Raw genomic sequence first — 20210 nt, forward strand, 5'->3', positions numbered from 1 at the left:
GGAGTGTGAACTTATCTTTCGAGTCGACATTAGCAAGGTGAGTTATCCTCACTATATCAACAGGGTCTAAGGCACCAAGGCCGGCCCTTTATATATTTGTATCTGGATTATGGCATGATATGTTTATTGATTACATCCTGGTAGTTAGGATGATGGTATGCTTATGCTTAGTGACCTGGTTAGGTCAGTGTCTTGGTTATAGGATGATGCTATGTTAGTGACCGGTTAGGTCTGTATCCCGGTTATTGGGATGTTGCTATGATTAGTGATCTGTTAGACCGGTTTGACTGTTATATGATATGAGCTAGCGTACGATATTTATGTGCACATGTTTGTTTGATTGGGGGTTGGGTTGAGGCGGTCCTGCTTTGTGCTGTAGGCCAACATACCCGGAGAGCGGTCCGGATAGGCTGTAGGCCCTGGGAGGCGGTCCAGTCATGTCGAAGGCTCGGGAGCGATCCAGATAGGCTGTAAGCCCTGCGAGGCGGTCCAGTCAGGCTGAAGGCTCATTATGCATGCTGATCTGTAATTGTTATTTGTTGTGGTTATATTGGTATGGCGTTGGTATTTTGGGGGAACTCACTAAGCTTTCGAGCTTACAGTTTCAGTTTATTGTTTCAGGTACATCAGGGGATCGCGGCAAGGCGAAGGCATGATCGTACAACTCCTCGTGATTTGTTTATGTTTCTGGGAAAACTCTGATATTAGATATTTTGAAAACAAACTTTGTAATGACGAATGATTTTAAATGTTTTTGAAAAATTTTGAGTGAATTGGAGGAACACTCGTGAGACTCCAGTCTCAAATCAAGGGAAAGATTTTAAAATGATTTTTTTTAATGGTTTTCAAAATAAGTAAGAGAGGATGAAAAGTGTACAATCAGCCGGAGCCAGTAAGTTGACCCCAAAATACCATACAGTTATTTGATATTATGATATTATAGAACATCATGCTAGTACTAGGCTAGGGATCCTCAGGAATTGCATGATAGAATTGCCTGATTACGTGATGCCTGCTAGCCTAGGGTTTCTTACATGAGATTGACATCATTATTGTAGTTACATGTGTGTGTATCACGGTTGTACACAATTAAGATCTTATAGCTTGAGAATGTTGATTTGACCTTATGTTATGCTCTTATTGATTAGGACTTAGGGTAGGATCGGATATTCGAAATTCTATAGGGTCTAGCTTATGTATGATTAGCATACACCGATGCTGCAATGTTGGTGGAAGTTTCATGAATAGGTGGGTTGTGTGAGGCCGGTAGATCAGTCGTGATTCAGTTAGCCTTTCTCTAGGAGTGAGGATTGAGCGCTCGCTATGTTTATGTATATTGTTAGGGCGTTGTGGTGATACTTGAGACAAATATGGGTAGGTGTTGAAGGTAGTATGGGCTCGTACTACTGAAAGCACAGGACCCATACGTGTATCAAGGAAGTCACAACCCCTAGGGTTTAGCCGGGAGTTGGTTTCCAGTTATTATGTGGATTATCTGATATCTTGTGGTATGTTTCAGAATGGTGATGACGAGACGCTTTGTGAACGGATCCGGTTCAGGATCAGGATCAGGAGACGGAGACCAGGAGGGGCCGACAGCACCTGAGCCCGTGGTGTAGATGGGTACTGAGTAGTTGGATGCCAGGATTCGGGTGATCCTGCCTGATGAGGTTGCTGCTGCGTTCCGGGCACATCTGCCGGAGATGTTTGGGTCTATTAAGACCGCCATGGTCGAGTACTTCGACGAGCGATACGCAGCCCTTGCGGAGACGGCTGCCGTTGCAGCTGCATCAGCTGTAACAGCGGCAGGGGAAGGAGGAGGAGCCACTCAGGGCTTCCAGTACAGGGACTTCGATAACACGAAGCCCCTACTTTTGATGGGACACAGGAGCCCATCAAGGAGATGATGTGGATTTCAGATGTCGAGGGGTGTTTCTTTACCTGCTCGTGTCCTACTGATCAAAGGGTCAGGTGTGCTCTGAACCTGCTAAGGTCCGGGGCCAAGGACTGGTGGACATTCCCGACTGGGACGTACACGGATGATCAGAGAGTTGCTGTTACTTGGGAACAGTTTAGGGATATGTTTCGTGCCCGATACATTCCGCGGGTCGAGCGGGAACGGTTGTCACAGGAGTTTTTGAGTTTGAGACAAGAGGGGGAGTCGGTGACGGAGATCACCCATATGTTCACAGAGAGGGTGATGTTCTGCCCAGAGTTTGCTTCTGAGCAGTCTCAGATGACCCGTTATCTGAGCATGCTCAAGACTGATGTGACAACCCGATATTCCAAGTCAATGTAATGTTCAAAAAGTCAAATATTATAATCTATTTTTTTTGGAATCAATAAATATAGCGTCAAAAATGAAATGTTCAAAAGTCTCAATTTTGATACATAAAATGTTAGATATAGCGTTAAGGTTTTCAGAAATATAAAGAACACTCAAATTCGAGTTATAACGAAGAAGTTAAGACCAATCAAAGATCCGCAACAAAACCGGTAAAACACTGTTAAGCGTAAAAAGTGAAATTTCAATAAAAGACTTTTTAGCCTTAAGTATCTAAACGAAAATCGTAGATAATAACAAACCGTGAACGTACATAAAAAGAACGTCCAAATCTGACTTCGTATGAGGATGTTATGATTTTTCTAAGTTTCAGAACAGCAGTAGACAACTAAAAACTTGAAATAAAGATCGAACAATTTTTAGCCGACACAACCTAAACGAGAATTGAAGATCTTGACAATAGTAGTACAACGGTAAAAAGACAGACGAAAACGGAAATCGGATGAAGAAGTTATGAAGTTTTAACGGATTTTTCCTGTCCCGGCCTATTAAAATTATATAATTAAAAAGAAATTCAAAATTTGCCGATGAAGTCTAAACGAGAGTTGTAGAGTATATTCTCACCTACACGTGGATATAAAGAACGTCAAAAACGGAGCTCGTATGCGAAAGTTATACATTTTCAAAGATTTGGGCACACACTTCGAGGCTTATCCGAAGGGTTACGCCCCGCGTACGAGGGTACCCCCAGCGTACGCAACTGCAGGGCCTCAGATCGACCACGTCTCCCCTATGCCCTCTTGCCCGTCCCATCTGAAGTCTGGTGTCCAAGGGTGACATCATCGCTGACGTACGCCCCGAGTACGAGAGTACGCCCCGCGTACGAGGTACGCCCCACGTACTTCGGAGTACGCACAACGTACGAGGCCTGGCAGCCCTCCTATAAATAGCATGCAAGACTTCCGGGATTTAATTTCTCATTCACTATTTTCTCTCCCGAGTTCCATACTTCTACTATCTCGAGACTACCCCAACACCCCGTTTTCATATCCAAGCTCCGACGAAGGTCCGAAGCTCCGAGATTTCCGAGAAATCGACTTCTTTCCTGTCGAAGTGCTGCCCGAGCAAAATCTCGTTTTCTTCAAATCACCACACTTTCCAGGTGAGTTCATACCCCTTTATTTTCACGTTTTTACTATACTTTAGGGGGGGGGGGGAAATACAAGTGAAACACAAGAAAAACTTATGCGAAAATACAAATCGTTACATAGGGTTTCAGATGTTTCATCTACATTTTTGTTTAATGTTAAACAATATTACTACTAATGTCACACTTTATATGCGAAGTTAGTAATACACCAAGTTTTATCATTTTAATGGAACACATTTTTGAAAAACTATAATAGGTATAGTTTACGAGTTATTCATGACTTTTTACATACTTTAAACACTATAAAGAGGAGATACTCACATTTACAAGGAAAATGGACTTTTCATTTCGTAAATCTATTGATACTAAATTTTGTGAGACATTTGGCTTCACCGTACTTTCAAATACGGATTTCAAGTCCTGTATTATAAACCATAATATCTTGTAGGTAGAGCGTGATACTTGTGTATAGATCTATACGAGACTGACAATCCCGCACCTAAACTGTTAGCTACAGTTAGACTGGCAGGTCTGGGGTGACAAACGTCATAACACTTTAACGCCTAAAGAACGTTGTTACAGGCAGTCTGGGTCAATAGCATGGTTATAAAACTCACATGGAGTATCAAAACATTTTGATTTACGGGGCTATTAAGTGCATTAGTGATTATATATACATATATATATATATATATAAACCTACATACACTATTTAAGGTATGAAAAATACTTATGCATTCCAGTCTTTGGAACTTTTCAAACTACCACACATACATGGAAAATATTGGATTTTCTAGAAACAAGCTCAGTTATTTTATACAGAAAGACATACAATTCTAGTACAAAAATGTTTATGAACTCACCAACTTAATTAATGACACTTTTTCAAAACTACTAGTATTTCTCAGGGATTCAGTAATACAGGTAAAACATCAGCTTTTGGAGAAAGGATGCTAAGGCGTCAGTTTTCAAACTTATTAAATCATCATATTTGTTGAGTCTAGTAGGGTTGCGTCCTTGGACTCGGTCCTTAGTCCAGTTTTGTTATCCGGTTTGGGCATGTCCAACCGTGCTTAATATTTTAGGGTTTAGTATTTAAGTTGCATGGATGCATCCTTTGTTCGGAGCGCTTTAATTATTATTCTTATCATTGTACTACAAACCCTAGCTTGCCTCTACAGTGGAAGTTCTTCATCAAGCTCTGCTGAGGCGTGACTACATTTGAATCATTAAGTATTACTTGATTCTATATCGTGTTTATTGTTTTTGTTTGCTTTTATTGTTTAGCCTGATGAAGATCTAATCGATCTAAGAGTTTCTCAACTCATCAATTGGTATCAGAGCAGGAGACTGTGTAATTCATACAGATATCTTCTGTTGAAGAAGATCTTAGGGTTTTCCGCTTTGATTGATATTGTTAGAGCCGTCATTTGCTATCGACGTAGTTGTTTAAATATTTGATCTTACTCTAACGTTATTTACAAGTTTGATCTTAAGCAGGTTTTTGAACAAACATCGTCATGTCCATGGATGATTCTCAGTCAAACCCAATCAATATCTCCAACAGCATAGGATCGACGACAAGGATTCCTATATTGTACACTCAGGATTATGAGGTCTGGACGCATCACTTTGAAGACTACGTGATTGGCTCAGAAGACAATGGATACTTAATCTGGGAGGCGATTACTGTAGGTCCATTCGCTCACTCAAGCACTTCAAGAATTGTTAAAACTCAAAAGGAGTACAATCAACTCGTCAATGATGTGAAAGACATTCCCCAAGATGAGAAGGAAAAGTTTCAGTGCAACATCAAGGCTTTAAGAATGATTAGGTTTGCTTTACAATCGGACATGTTTCGTTTGGTAAGCTCATGCACAACGGCAAAAGAAATATGGGACAGATTGAAGGATTTGTATTATACGGATGAAGATCTTGAGCATTCAATCCAAACATTGTTGCTCTCAGAATTTGGTGACTTCAAGCAGAAGCCCGAAGAGAAGCTTATTCAAGCCTTCGATCGCTTCAATCATCTCCTTAGTAAGATGATAAAGCATGGGATTGAAAGGAAAGTCATTGAACAGAAGGTGACATTCATGAATGGTCTTAGACCCGAATGGATGGCTGTGGTGTCTACTGTGAAGGCAAATGAACAATTCAAGACTTATTCTTTAGCAAAACTGGTGGGAATATTAAAGTCACATGAGAGTACCGTGACTAAAGAAACGAATGTGGTTTCTGGCATGGGTTCCTTGGCCCTAATCTCCAAAGGAAAGAATGCTACTGAAGAAGAAGAAGATTTGAATCTTTTTGAATATGATCTAACAAGTGAAGAGTATGCTCTGATGATGTCAAATCCCAAGAAGTTCATCAAAAGAAGGTTCCCAACAAATAAGAACCGAAACTGGCAAGGTAGCTACAGTGCCGAGAAAGCAAAGGAGGAACCGAAGAGTGTTTCTCAGACCGAAGAACCAAAAAAGGAAGTAAAACTTGGAGGTGACTTGGGCATTAATTGTCACTACTGCGGAGGCAAAAATCACTTCGCCAAAGATTGTATGCTGAGAAAGATGTCAGAAAAGAATGAATATGAGGACGAGGAAGTGAACCTCACACGACGATTGGAAGAAATCAAGAAGAAGAAAGCTGGATCTAATACCACTATGAATGCTCTTATTGTACAGGGAAATATAGTTGACGATGAGTTTGGAGATGTTGAAGTTTGGTCCACTGATTCAGAAGATGAAGAAGTGAGGAAGCCTACTCATGGCAGGGCTTTGTTGGTCAAAGAAGAGGACGTTGCAGGAAAGTGTCTAATGGTGACTTCTGGGGTGTCACAAATGAGAGGCTATACCACTGCTGGGGGACTGGATGAAGCAAAGGAGCGAGAAGACAGGTATTTTGCAGTGAAACCCGTCAGTGAGCAGATCAACGAATGCGATGAGTTGATCAAGAAGGTACAATCTATTCTTGTTTCTTTACAAATTCTCATCACAAACTATGAAAAATAACTAAATGGATTAAAATCTAAATTTTCTAGTATAAGTGGTAGTTTAACTCAAACTCGCGTCACAAACTCTAACCTAACTGATCAAATCAGCAGGGTTTCATCGAAGAGTGAGGAGAGGCGTATGTGGATTGAGCAGAAGGAGGAGTTGATTAGGTCTAGGGATGAAACAATTTATTTGCAAAGAGATAATTTAAAGCTTTTAAAACAACGAAATGTTTTTTGTTTAATTGCTAAACGATTATATTCCAACATTACTCAATTGCATCTTGATTGTGAAATAGGGAAGAAGATACATCGTATGATTTTACCCTTCCTTGAGTTAAAGGAGGATGAAATTGATGCCAATGCATATAACTGTGAAAACGTTGTTTCTTCTGATGATATTTCTCCCGCTTACAAAATTGGTCTTGAAAAAATAGAGTCCTTCATAAAGTCAAAAGACCATAAGGACATGCTCAAAAATTTGTTGGATGAAAATGACAAATTAAAAATCAAAACCGAAACTGAATGCCAAGTTGAGTTCAGAAAATAAAATTGATATTGAAAACACTTCTGAATTCAATGAGGATGATGATATGAGTGTAATATCTGTGGAAGATGAGGTTGACTGTTCCGAATTTGTCAAGAGCGAACCCGAAACCAACAAAAATCTTATTTATGAAAATTTCGTTGAGTTCGCTCATTTATCCAAAGAAAAGACCAAAGTTCTCAAGGAAAAGGTTGTTGTGTATCAAAAGGTCCAAACGACTCCAAATCAAGTTTATACAGTTCATGGAGTTACTAAGCAACAGACAGCCGAACTGACAGCATTAGTAGCAGAAGATAATGCTGATGGCTGTGATGAGTTTTTCTGGTCAGCACCGATTGATAACGCTGATGAAACAGAAGGTCTATCTAAGAAAACATCATGGAGAGTAAAAGGAAGATATGTGGCAGAACCACTTAATGATCCTACACGCTTTGATGTGCCCAGCACAAGTGGTACCAAAATTCCTTCAGGTGAACCAGTCATGGTGTCTAGCGAAACCTCTTCGCTAAAGAGCGAGCCTCATGCTCAAAAACCAAAGAAAAAGGCCAACATCCACAAAAATCCAAAACAGGTGTTAGACCAAAAACATCAACGAAATTTGAGGTACAAGAAGAATCTCACTAAAAGGAAACAGTTCTGGCGATCTCAAAACCCTAATTACGTTCGCTATGAAAAGACTTCTAAGTCAAAGGAGGAAGGAAAAGCAAACTCCACTTCTCGTGCTCAACATGATGAAAACAACCGAAAGAAGAGTTTCGGTCCTAAGAATCAAAACAACCAAAAACAGAGTTTCGGTCCACAAAGGCACAACAACCAAACAAGAAGTTTCGGTCTTCAAGATGAGAGAAACCAAAAGGGTGGTTTCGGTTCTAGACCAACCAGTGAGCGGAACCGAAGGGAAGGTAGTTTCGGCTCTCAACCATGTAAGAGCAATGACCGAAAGTTTAACTCTGATCCCAAATCTCATCTCTCTCGTTCTCACTATCACTCACAGAATGATCAAAAGGGAAAAGGAAAGCTCTCTCCAGAAAACGCAAAGAAGACGCCGTTTAAACCTGATTTTGAGAACCGAAAGTCTGCCAACGTCAAATTCTAAAATTCAAAAACTCCACCTAAAGTACTCAACTCAAATAACATCAAAGTTTTCACCATAAAAAGAAAGATGAAACAACCTTAATAAAAAGAACCTTTATAGTTGATGTTTTTCTTACAATTCCCTGTTCTGTAAAAGGCTCACAAGGACCCAAGAAACTTTGGGTTCCTAAATCTGCTTAATTTTTGCAGGTTATACCTGCCGAGCAGTTTGACGATGAATGGTACATAGACAGTGGTTGCTCGCGTCACATGACATGAAGAAGGGAAGAGCTGAGAGAGTTTCGGTCCCTTACAAATGGTGGAAGTGTCAAGTATGGTAATAATTCTTTTGGCACGATTAAAGGTTATGGTATGATCACCAATGGCGATTTCTCGATACGAAAAGTGGCGTACGTTGAAGGTTTACAACACAACCTTATCAGTGTTTCTCAACTAGTGGTTGGTACCAGGTTAAAAGTTTCATTCGATGACGATGGTTCAGAGATTAGTGAAAAGAAGACGAACAACATTTTGCTGAAATCAAAGCGAAAAGGAGAGATGTACCCTCTGAATCTCAATCCCATACGAGGGAAACCAGCAATCTGCTTACTAACGAACGCTCATTCAAACGAAAGCTGGCTTTGGCATCGAAGACTCTCCTATCTCAATTTTAAAGACATCAACAAACTGGTGCTTGGGGATCATGTTCGAGGTCTTCCTGTTCTGAAGTTCGATAAAGAACACTTGTGTGCTACATGTGAAATGGGAAAGCAAAGTCGACAGAGTCATCCTTCTCGAGTCAACACAAAAGTTATTGAACCACTTGAATTACTTCACATTGATTTATGTGGTCTATCTTCAATCGAAAGCATCAGAGGTAACAAGTATATACTTGTCATAATGGATGACTTCTCTCGGTATACTTGGGTGTTCTTTTTGAAGAAGAAATCAGAGGCCACTCCCAAACTTAAACTCTTTATCAAGCAGATAGAAGTTCAACTACGAAAGGTAGTTCGCAACATAAGAAGCGACAACGGGTTGGAGTTCAAGAACAGAGACTTTGAAGATTTCCTTGCAGAGAAGGGAACAACTCACAATTTCTCGGCTCCGTATACTCCACAACATAATGGAATTGTCGAAAGGCGAAACCGATCTTTATGTGAAGCAGCCCGATCCATGATGAGCTTCGCCTCTCTACCTCTATATTTTTAGGCTGATGCCATAGCTGCTGCGTGTTTTACACATAACAGATCTTATCTCAACAAACATTTCTCCATCACTCCCTATGAGATCTTGAACAACCGAAAGCCTAATGTAAAGTTTTTCCATGTGTTCGGTTCAAGATGCTTCATCTTCAATTCAAAGGAGCATCGAAACAAGTTTGATGTGAAAGCAGACGAAGGAATCTTTCTGGGTTATTCCTTAACCTCCAAAGCATATAGGGTTCTCAACAAGCATTCAAAGAAAATAGAGGAGACCTATTATGTTACCTTCGATGATAACTACGTCAAGAAACTGAAGACAACTGAAGGCTCTGTGGAGGAAATATTTCCAATCTCTGGTCAAGTTACGGTACCCATTTCAAACCTATTTGAGCAGTACATGCTGCTATTTGATGAACCAGAAAAGGCTATTCTCTCTGAATCTGAAGCTGCAGACAATAAGGTAGATAACTTGAAGAAGATAATCGATGATGTTGCGATGAAAATGGTAGAAGAACAACCGGTAACAACCGAACATTCAGACACAAGCGAACCTCCAAAAGATAGTTCTCATATTCTGGGGGAGGGTTCGTCTTTTCCACATAACCATTATTCACCATTCCAGGGGGAGAGCTCAGCATCATTCATTCCAACCGAAAGTCAAGTCCAGGGGGAGAATTATGAGCCTGAAGCTGAGGAAGTATCATCATTCGAGGGGGAGAATGAGAATACAAACGATGATGATATTCAGTCTGAATTTGAAGAAGAAGTGAATGCTGAACTGGATCCCACATATGATCCTAATTACCCTCCTCTCACCAAATGGACCAAAGATCATCCACAAACACAAATTATTGGTGAGTCGACAGAAAAGGTTCTCACACGATCACAACTGAAAGCGAAACAAACTGCACTTTTCTCTAAAGTGGAATTCTGCATGTTTAATTCGTTCGTCTCCAAAGTCGAACCAAAGACGATCAAGACTGCACTCGATCATTCGGATTGGGTACAGGCAATGCAGGACGGACTCAATGAGTTTGAGCGAAATAAAGTGTGGAGACTGATTCCAACACCAAAGGATGCTTCCATGGTTGGATTAAAGTGGGTTTTCAGGAACAAGATGGATAAGGAAGGAAATGTGATACGCAACAAGGCAAGATTGGTTGTGAAAGGTTACTGTCAAGAAGAAGGCATAGACTACGAAGAGACCTTCGCTCCAGTAGCAAGGCTAGAATCAGTTCGTATTTTTCTCGCCTATGCTGCACACAAGAACTTTGAATTATTCCAAATGGATGTGAAGTGTGCCTTCCTAAATGGAGAACTAGAAGAGATGGTGTATGTAGAGTAACCACCGGGTTTCGTGAACGATATGTATCCAGATCACTGCTACATTCTGGACAAGGCAATCTATAGTCTCAAACAAGCACCAAGGGCATGGTATGAAACTCTAACTAGATTTCTCAAAATGTCTAAGTTTAAACAAGGTTCGGTTGACCCAACCTTATTTCATAAGAAATAGGGTGACCACCTTATGATCGTTCAGATTTACGTTGATGATATCATCTTCGGTTCCACAAATCCTAGCTTAACAGCTGAATTTAGGAAGTTGATGGAGACTAAATTTGAAATGAACTCAATGGGTCCTATTAACTTTTTCCTTGGCTTGAATATAAGACAGGGACCCGAAGGCATTTTCATTAGTCAAGAGGCTTACACGAAGACCTTGCTCGGCAAGTTTGGAATGATGGGAGATTCGAAAGTAAAGGTTCCTATGGCGTTTGGCACAAAGCTAACACCTTCTCTGGACAAACCGGCTGCTGAAATGACCCTTTATCGTCACATGATAAGGTCTCTAATGTATCTAACAGCAAGTCGACCAGACATAATGTTCTCTGTTTGTTATTGTGCCAGGTTTCAAGCTAATCCACGTGAACCTCACCTGCTAGCTGTGAAGAACATCTTTCGGTACCTGAAGCGAACCTCTTCTCTCGGTTTGTGGTACCCAGCCAAATCAGGGTTCTTTGTCCAAGCATTCTCAGATGCTGATCTTGGGGGATGTGGACTGGACCAAAAGAGTACCACTGGAGGATGCCAATTTATGGATGACAAACTTGTTAGCTGGCAATCCAAGAAACAAACGTGTGTATCTATCTCCACTGCCGAAGCAGAATATATAGTCGCAGCATCATGCACATCTCAGGTCGTTTGGATACAAAGTCAACTTTGAGATTACGACCTGAACATGAAGAAAATCCCATTGTATTGTGACTCCGAGAGTACAATTAGGATTTATCATAACCTAGTGCAACACTCAAAGACGAAACACATAGCACTGAGTTATCACTTTATTAAAGATCATGTGGAAGATTGTAACGTTGAAATTCATTTCGTAAGAACCACTGATCAATTGGCTGACATCTTCACTAAGGCCTTGCCTGAAGCAAATTTTAATAAAATCTTACAAGGCTTAGGAATGATGGAAGCTGAATCTGTACCGAAATCTCTTTTGTCTCAATAAAAGTTGGAAGCGAAATAGAGCGAACGCTCGGTCCATTTTGGGTTCGGGTCTTCCGGGAACCGAAATAAACCGAACGCTCGGCCTATTTCGGGTTCGGTCTCACTGAGCTCGGTTCGCCTCTCATCTCCAAATGATTGTTCCGGTTGTATAGTATGTATACACTTTTCTCGCAATTTGTTTTATGTTTTTCCTTTTATTTTCATAAAATTCAAAAATGTTTTTCTTTCTGTTTTAATTCTTTTCAGAAAATCTTATAAAATCCAAAAACATTTTTCTTTTCTGTTTTACTTCTTTTCAGAAACTTCAAAACTCAAAAATATTTTTTTTTTGTAATTTGCTACATATAATTTGTGTATAAGGACTATTCTCAATGATGGAGTTGGGTCAGGTATAATTCTTTATCTATGTACTAGCTAAGTGTCCCTAGAAGCATGCTGCTGCATGTTGACCCAAGCCTCAAAAGATTTTGAGTGAAGCCTTAATGACTTGATATATACAAATCTTGTCTTCCAATCAGGCTGTCAAATTCACTCTAATCATGAGCTACCTTACTCTTCTCAAATTGAGTTAAGAGTTTTTCTGCTTAGTCTATCTTCTATAGCAGAGGTACATTCGGTTCTTTAACCACCTCTTATTTATTCTCCATCATACTTCATCTCATAAATGTAACCCTTGAGACTCTCAGCATTACCACTGAGGTTTACGGTTACACAACTTCTGTGTTAATGATCTTGGTTTAGTGCCACTACGTGCTAAGTGAAACCCAAAATTCAAAACCTTTAAAGCATTGACGGTGAACAATTCAATGTTCTAGATTTCACCCTTTGAATTTACGAAACCACTTTTATGAAAGTACCCTGAAATCTCCTTTTATTTTTGAGAGATCCTTATGAAAATGTCTTTCACCAAGACTTTTCTTCCCAAGGGATCCAATTTTTTTTTGAGGTTTCTAATTAATAGTTATCAACAAGTCACTGAATATGTTCCAAACCTACTTGTTTAACAGGCCACATCGGTCTCACAAGTACTTCGTTCTATTTCGGTCTTATATCAAGTATCGGAAACCAGAATTGAAGCGAAAACCACCCTTAATAGACTTATATATAAAAGATGCCTTTCAATGCTTCTCAACAAGTACTTAATCGTAATTCAACGGGAATCCAAACAAGCACTTTGAAGTATCTCTTGACTTTGAAGGAAGAGATTTGTGCCCGGGATCCACTGATTTATGTCTTAAATGACATCACAAATTCCCACAAATAGTTTGATTTATTTCTTTATCTTTAACACTATCTTGCACGAAAATCTTGAATTTTCCAAAAGTCTTGTTTGGTTATTCATAAGCTATTCATAAATATATAGCTTCGGTTCCTAATGATGAAATGCAGTTCTTTCCAAACGAAGGGATGCGTCGGTATAAAGCCTTTAGTAATTATGGTAATAAAGATTCGATTGAAGGTTCAAGCGGTGACACATCAGGAAGTCTAATCGATTGGTGATTTGGAAAGAGGATAAGTATGGAAATGCGCGTGAATTTGAATCGTTACCTAATCATGCGTCATCGGCAGTTTTATCGGGGTTGCTAGTTGTCCAATCACGTCTTTTAGGTGTCGTTTCCCAAATTAATGGTATCATTGCTCGTGATTTTTCTCTCTCTTCAAAATCGTATATAAGGGATTGATTTCTGTGGGATTCTTCTCTACCACACTTCACCTCTCTCAAGCAAAAGAAGGCGATTTGGTATTCACTGTTCATCTTCTTCTTCATCAAGCTTCAACAATGGCAGAATCTTCCTCCGTTGAAGAAACCACTGCACGCTCCACTCTTCTTGCAATCAAGCCCAACCAGAACTTGTTGATCAATCTTACTCCGTTCCTCTACGATACTTACATGTATCAAGTGGTGGAATTTCTAAAGTATTCCCCACTCATCAAAGCTCTATCAACGGTGGAAGTCGTACCAATGGCATGCCTCTCACAAATCTATTCCACTGCTACGTACGACAAAGGTGCAGAGAAGATTTACTTCGACATTCTCAACCAGAAAGCTTCAATTTCCAAGAGCCGATTTTGCTCGTTGCTAGGGCTCACTTATGACGAATCCATGGTGAATCCTGATTCCATCTCCACAGGTCAGCTTTTTTCGATGTTCTACAACATGGGGTACATTGAAACCTTAACTACTGTAACCAAGTTCAAGAAATCATGCCTTCCTCCTCAATGGAATGACCTCTTCACCCTTCTCTTCAAAGGACTTTCCGAACGAAGTGCAGGATCTGATGGTGCTAGGGTGTCTTTCATGACTCTGCTTTATGGGTTGGACCATGGTGTCAACTTTGATTATGGTTCGGTTTTGAGGCTTCAACTTGTCCAAAGTTTGTCATCTGCTTCTCGCCACACAGAAATTTCATGTGCCCGGTTTTGGACCATTATCACTCAATGGATTATAGATCGTTATCATGTTCCTATCATGGAAGACTCACTGCTCTCCTCCATTTCTACATTTCATACCACAAACATCATTGTCTCTCATCCGTCGAAGTTTATCTTCTTTGGCTCAATTCCTGTGTCAAAGTATGCTTGTGTGTGCCTTGCGAGCAAGCTTATTCAGGAGTACAAGAAGCTCCCCTCTTCTGGTCCAAGGGAACTTACTCCTGAAATGTTAAAATCTATTGAGGAAGTAGACAAACCTGCTGAGCGAGGCAAGAAGCAAGAAGCGAAAAAGGGGGATAAAGGAGGTCAAGTATCAAAGGTTCAGACTCCAAAGAAGCGAAAGTCTAAGAAGGCAGCACCTTCCCAGCCCAAGCAGAAGAAGGTCAAGAAACCTGCTCGGAAGCTTATTCTTCAATCATCAAGCGACTCTGACTCCGAGTACGTGCCTACTGGTCATCAACCCACCATTCCTAGCGAATCTGAGAGCGAAAGCTCAGATGATGAAGGTTCGGCTCATGGTGGTACACTACCTCGTTCGCCTACACCAGAGGTACATGTTCGCTCCCAAGCACCTTCTCCTCCACCGGTTTCCATTCCTATTTCCTTACCTCACATTTTCCCTATCATCACATCACAACCTTCCTCTACCATTCCCATTCCTACACCTATTTTCTCTGAAGCTACAACCACAACCACCACTGGAGTTCAGACCAACGTATCTGATACGGGGGTTCATACTTCAGCACCCGAAACCTCTGTTACTACCAAAACTCCATCACCTACCTAATCGACAGAGACCAATACCGTTCTTGGTGGTGAAAATGTTGATTATGACACCTTCTACTACAGTCCCTACAGGGTGCAAAGTGACGATGATGATGATGCCCCTGTCACCAAGCGCCATCTCAAGGAGCTGAATGAGAAGTTAGATAAGCTGATGGCCTCCTCCTCTACTCAGGATTCCTCTTTTGAGACTGCTATACAAGGCTTGATGGCCACCTGGGTCAAGGAACACGAAGCTTCCATCACCAAAGCCACTTTCGCTATTGATGCTTCAACAAAAGTTTGCACGGAGGCGACCGAAAAAGTCGATAAACTAATTTCTAACGCAAACATTTTCCTTGAATCTTTACAGGGCGTTGCAGAGCAGAATGCTAACAAGGTCAATGCCTCGGTTCAGACCCTCACTCAATGTCTTTAACAAGAGAAAGAGTTATTTGAGGTGCTTCGCAAGAACCTCACCTCTGATCACATCAAATATCAAGCTTCTGTCTTTGAACGTTTGGATCAACTTCAGGCATATCTTGCCTTGGAAAACAAAGTGATGGATGAACTTGCTCTGAGGACCACTCAACTCAAAACCCAGATTCTCAAGCTTAATCAAGCGAACAAGGATCTTGAAGCACTGTGTTCGGAGCGGTTTGTGGTTAAAAGCTCTATTGGTAATGTTTACTCTATTCTCCTTCATCTTCTTGAAGCCTACGATTCCGTTCTTACCATCTCGGTTCGACGTCATTTGGCTGAGAAGTTATGGCCTGCTCTGGATATTCTAAGCCGGATAGAGGGTGTTCTGGAGTCCGTTGTCTCTCCGCAACAAGGGGGAGAAGAGCCGAAGTCTTCATCTCAACCACCGAAACCACATCAACCGAACCCTCAACAACCGAAACCGAAACCACAACAACCGGAGGTGGTTACTGAACTGAAGGGGAAAGAAGCTTCGGGTTCGGGCATGCAGGATACAGGAAAAGGAGTTGCTGATGATATTGATGATGAAGATGATGTTGATATTGAAGAAACGGTTCCTAAACCAAGTCCTCTCAAAGCCAAGCCCACTGCTCAGGAGATTAAGGAAAAAGTCACCGATGCCATTAATAAGGAGAATGAGAAGAGAAAAGCGAATCTGCTTAATCAGAGGAAATCGGTGTTTCCTCTGTGGACGATGGAAAGGCTACGAAAGGAGGTTATTGAAACTCCAAGTTCACATTGGCTGGAGCCTGTTCTTTCATTTAATGTCGAGAATTCTAAAGATTCTCAATTTGACATGTCAATCACTCATAGAGCCTTCATCTTTCACTGCTTCTAGTCTGTAGTGCCGGTTCCTTCTCCTGACCCGAAGGTTGATCAAGACTTGCTTGAATATTATCATGAATTCTCTCAACCTCAGTACCTTAACTGGAGTAACAAGAAGATCACAACTATTAAGGTGCTGAAACCTACTGCAGCAGGGAAGTTCATTAACATCAAGTTCAATGTGACTCGAGGATCAGATGGTTCGGTCCATATGATTTCCCTTGCTGATCTGCCAAATCTGAATCCATACGATTGGATTCTTATGAACAACATCCTACTCTCCAATCAGAAAGAATATGAGCCCACCATTGATCACATCAAGCGTATGCTAGTGTCTTACATTCATGAAGTGGCGAAGATGGATCAGGAGATTGCCACTGCTATACGCAAGAGACCCTTAATCAAGCCTGTTGGGAAGGCTGGTGACACTAAGCTGATGGTGAAGGGAAAAATTGATCCACAGACTCACACCGTCATGTTTCTTAGAGGCAAAGGTCAAAGATGCTTATTTGCTTTGGCTGACAAACATCTATTCTCCAATTCCTGTTTCGAGCACATTCTTGAGCTTATCCATGGGTGTGATCAAAATAGTGAAGCAGACAAGAAGCTGTTCTCAGATATGCTTCGGTGGTATATGGCTTTTAGACAAACTCTTCTTGCCATCATTCCAAAATTGTTCAAGGTTGTGAAGCGAACTCCTCAACCTCCACCAAAGTGAAGTCTCGCCCCATTTGATGCAAAGGGGGAGATTGTTGGGTCTAGTAGGGTTGCGTCCTTGGGCTCGGTCCTTAGTCCGGTTTTGTTATCCAGTTTGGGCCTGTCCAACCATGCTTATTTTTTTAGAGTTTAGTATTTAAGGTGCATGGATGCATCCTTTGTTCGGAGCGCTTTAATTATTATTCTTATCATTGTACTACAAACCCTAGCTCGCCTCTACAGTGGAAGTTCTTCATCGAGCTCTACTGAGGCGTGGCTACATTTGAATCATTAAGTATTACTTGATTCTATATCGTGTTTATTGTGTTTATTTGCTTTTATTGTTTAGCCTGTTGAAGATCTAATCGATCTAAGAGTTTCTCAACTCATCAATATTGTAATTTATTTTGAGACATGTATCACATACAACAATGTAACTTTTAAATTATATTTATGATAATTGTGTTTACTTTCTTTACAAATATTCAACTGTTATGATACTACATGAAGTCACCCACCCCCGAACGTTTCCGCCATTCTGGTTTGGGGGTGTGACAGATTGGTATCAGAGCATTGTTTATAGTGAACTAAGTATATCGAACCACATAAGATATACAAACTATAAATTCAAAGGGACTAAAACTCTCTGACAAAACGTTTTCACAAACTATACTTTTAATAAATTAAAATGCTAGTTTTATAAAAGTATAAGTACATGCATGCATCGGTCTAGTATCATACTCAAAACTATACAAAAGTATTAAGACAAGTTGGACACTACGATTAGGCCTCGAGGTATGTAATTAGATCGATGATGAATATAGCCTGATCAACTATATTTATCCAAGATGTGACCAACGTATGTCGAGGAATAGTAATAGTGAACAACAAGTCAAAAACTTACCAAAGAAAATACTTGAATCAAACTTACAAATTTGAAATACTATAGGAGTATGTTATAGTACTATAAGAACTGTAATAGTCGTGCAAACCTCGATATTTAGTTAGAACTAGGAATCGTCAAATAAGTAGAATTATGCTTATCAAAAATTACCTTTTTTTTACTCTCAAGTTTTATATATAATTCTCTTACCTCTATTCTCGATCAGACGAAATGGCAGGATTTCACATTCCCGGGGATCCCTACTACCCTAACTAGGGAAATGGAGGTTGGATCGAGGAGGACCCAGAAGAAGATCCCGAATAGATTCCCGAGGAAGAACCAGAAGAGGATTCCGAAGAGGATCCCGTGGAAGACCCAAACGAGGATTCAGAAGAGGAAGGAGATGGTGGGAGCACTAACTCGGAACCAGAGGTCTACAATCCTCCCCGAGGAGTAGCAAATCCCCAACGGAACTTTCAGGGCCCGGCGCCCCGCTGGGTTGTGGATCGGAAACGATAGAGCAGGGAACAAGGACAACGCCCACCCTACGGCATGAGACAATGCTTTTATAACCTCAGCAACGAAGGTTCAGTTGACAGGGCACTCCCTGTCATGGTTCTTCGCATCGCCAACCAAGGCGAGCAAGCAAGAGTGAATGCCGACCGACTCTTGGACATTGGCGCCACCACTGCAGTCACTGCAGTACGTCTTCGTCGTCTGGACGAAGAGCATGAGCGAACAATATAACACACCTTTTCCCTTCAGAAAGACATTACTGCTGCTAGGGCCGAAGTGAGGGAATTCCGTAAAAGCCAAGCCGCAATGGAAAGGCACGTCATCGAGGCTGAACGTCAAGTAGCCCGAGCTCAGACGTCCACGACCGCATACCATGATTCGCATCATACCACCCGTTCAGAGTAGAACGCGTACAACTTGCACTATGTTATAGATTAGACTTATAGAGTGAGCGTTGGTGCTACTCTTTCTTTTATGAATGTAAACCCGACGGATTGTGAATACACAATTCGGGGATCTGAATGTTGTCAAAATTTTCCCGCTTTCATTGATGTACCCTAGACCTATGTAAGGTCAAATTTTCCTGATCATTGTATCTAATATTAATATCAATGAGATTCACACGCATTATAAATTCATTGGGTATTTTCGTTAATGTCTAAAAATACTAAGAAATCATGTACTTATTTTGTAAGTTTCCATCTTGGCAATTAACTTACAAATTTAATAATGTTCAGAACATAAAGCATATAATTCTAGAACTATCTATAACAATTTCTGAAGACTTATCAAGAATTCGACTTTTCACTTATGGCAGAATCATGCCGCCGAGGAGGAATCCAAGACGCGTCAATACTACAGGAGCACCACCACCACCACCTGCATCAATGGATGATGCTACCTTTCAGGCTGCTGTAATGGCTGTCGTAACCGCAACAATGGCACAAATGAGTAACAATGGATCAGGAGGAGGAATAAATAGCTCTACTAATGGCCAAAACCAGGGTCGTTCCGGGGAATGTACTTACAAGGACTTCACCAACAGCAAACCCATACCCTTTAATGGGACTGGGGGAGTAATGGCTCTATCTCAATGGATAGAGAAAACGGAAGCAGTCTTTGACATCTGCTCATGTCCAGAAGGGAGCAAGGTGAAATTTGCTGCCTGCACTTTCTCCGAATGTGCCCTAACATGGTGGAATGGCCATATTAAGTCACTAACTCTGGTGGTGGCTAACTCCATGGGTTGGGAGAACCTGAAGAAAATGCTAATGCAAGAGTACTGCCCAAGGGGCGAGATTCAGAAGCTCGAACAGGAGCTTTGGGGCCTTACTATGGTGGGCTCGGACATCCCAACCTATACAAATAGGTTCAGTGACTTGACAATACTTTGCCCGGGGATGTTGGCCCTAGAGAGCAGGAAGATAGAAAGGTATATCTGGGGACTGTCACCCCAGCTTCGAGGAAGTGTACTAGCTTCCAAGCCCGTTACATTCGATAGTGCAAAACAACTGGCACAGTCGCTTGTTGACCATGGAATCTGCCAAGACGTCATGACCGTCGTCCCAGAACCAACCAGAGAAAGCAACAACAATAACAACAATGCCAACAACAACAAGAAGAAGAAGTTTTGGAATAAGAGGAAGAGTCAATCTTCACAAGAATCTTCCAAGAAACAACAGATAGTGGCAGTCCATGCCGCTACTGCCCCCACTGCTGTTCCCGTTACCCTTACGCCGACAAAGCAATATGCTGGGAACCTACCAAAGTGCGAAAAATACAATTACCATCACAACGGAAATTGCCAGGAGATGCATTGTAAAAACTGCAACAGGAAAGGGCACACTGC

This window comes from Lactuca virosa, chromosome 5, assembly GCF_052849685.1.
Source record: "Lactuca virosa cultivar CGN04683 chromosome 5, Lactuca_virosa_CGN04683_v6, whole genome shotgun sequence".
NCBI lineage: Eukaryota > Viridiplantae > Streptophyta > Magnoliopsida > Asterales > Asteraceae > Lactuca > Lactuca virosa.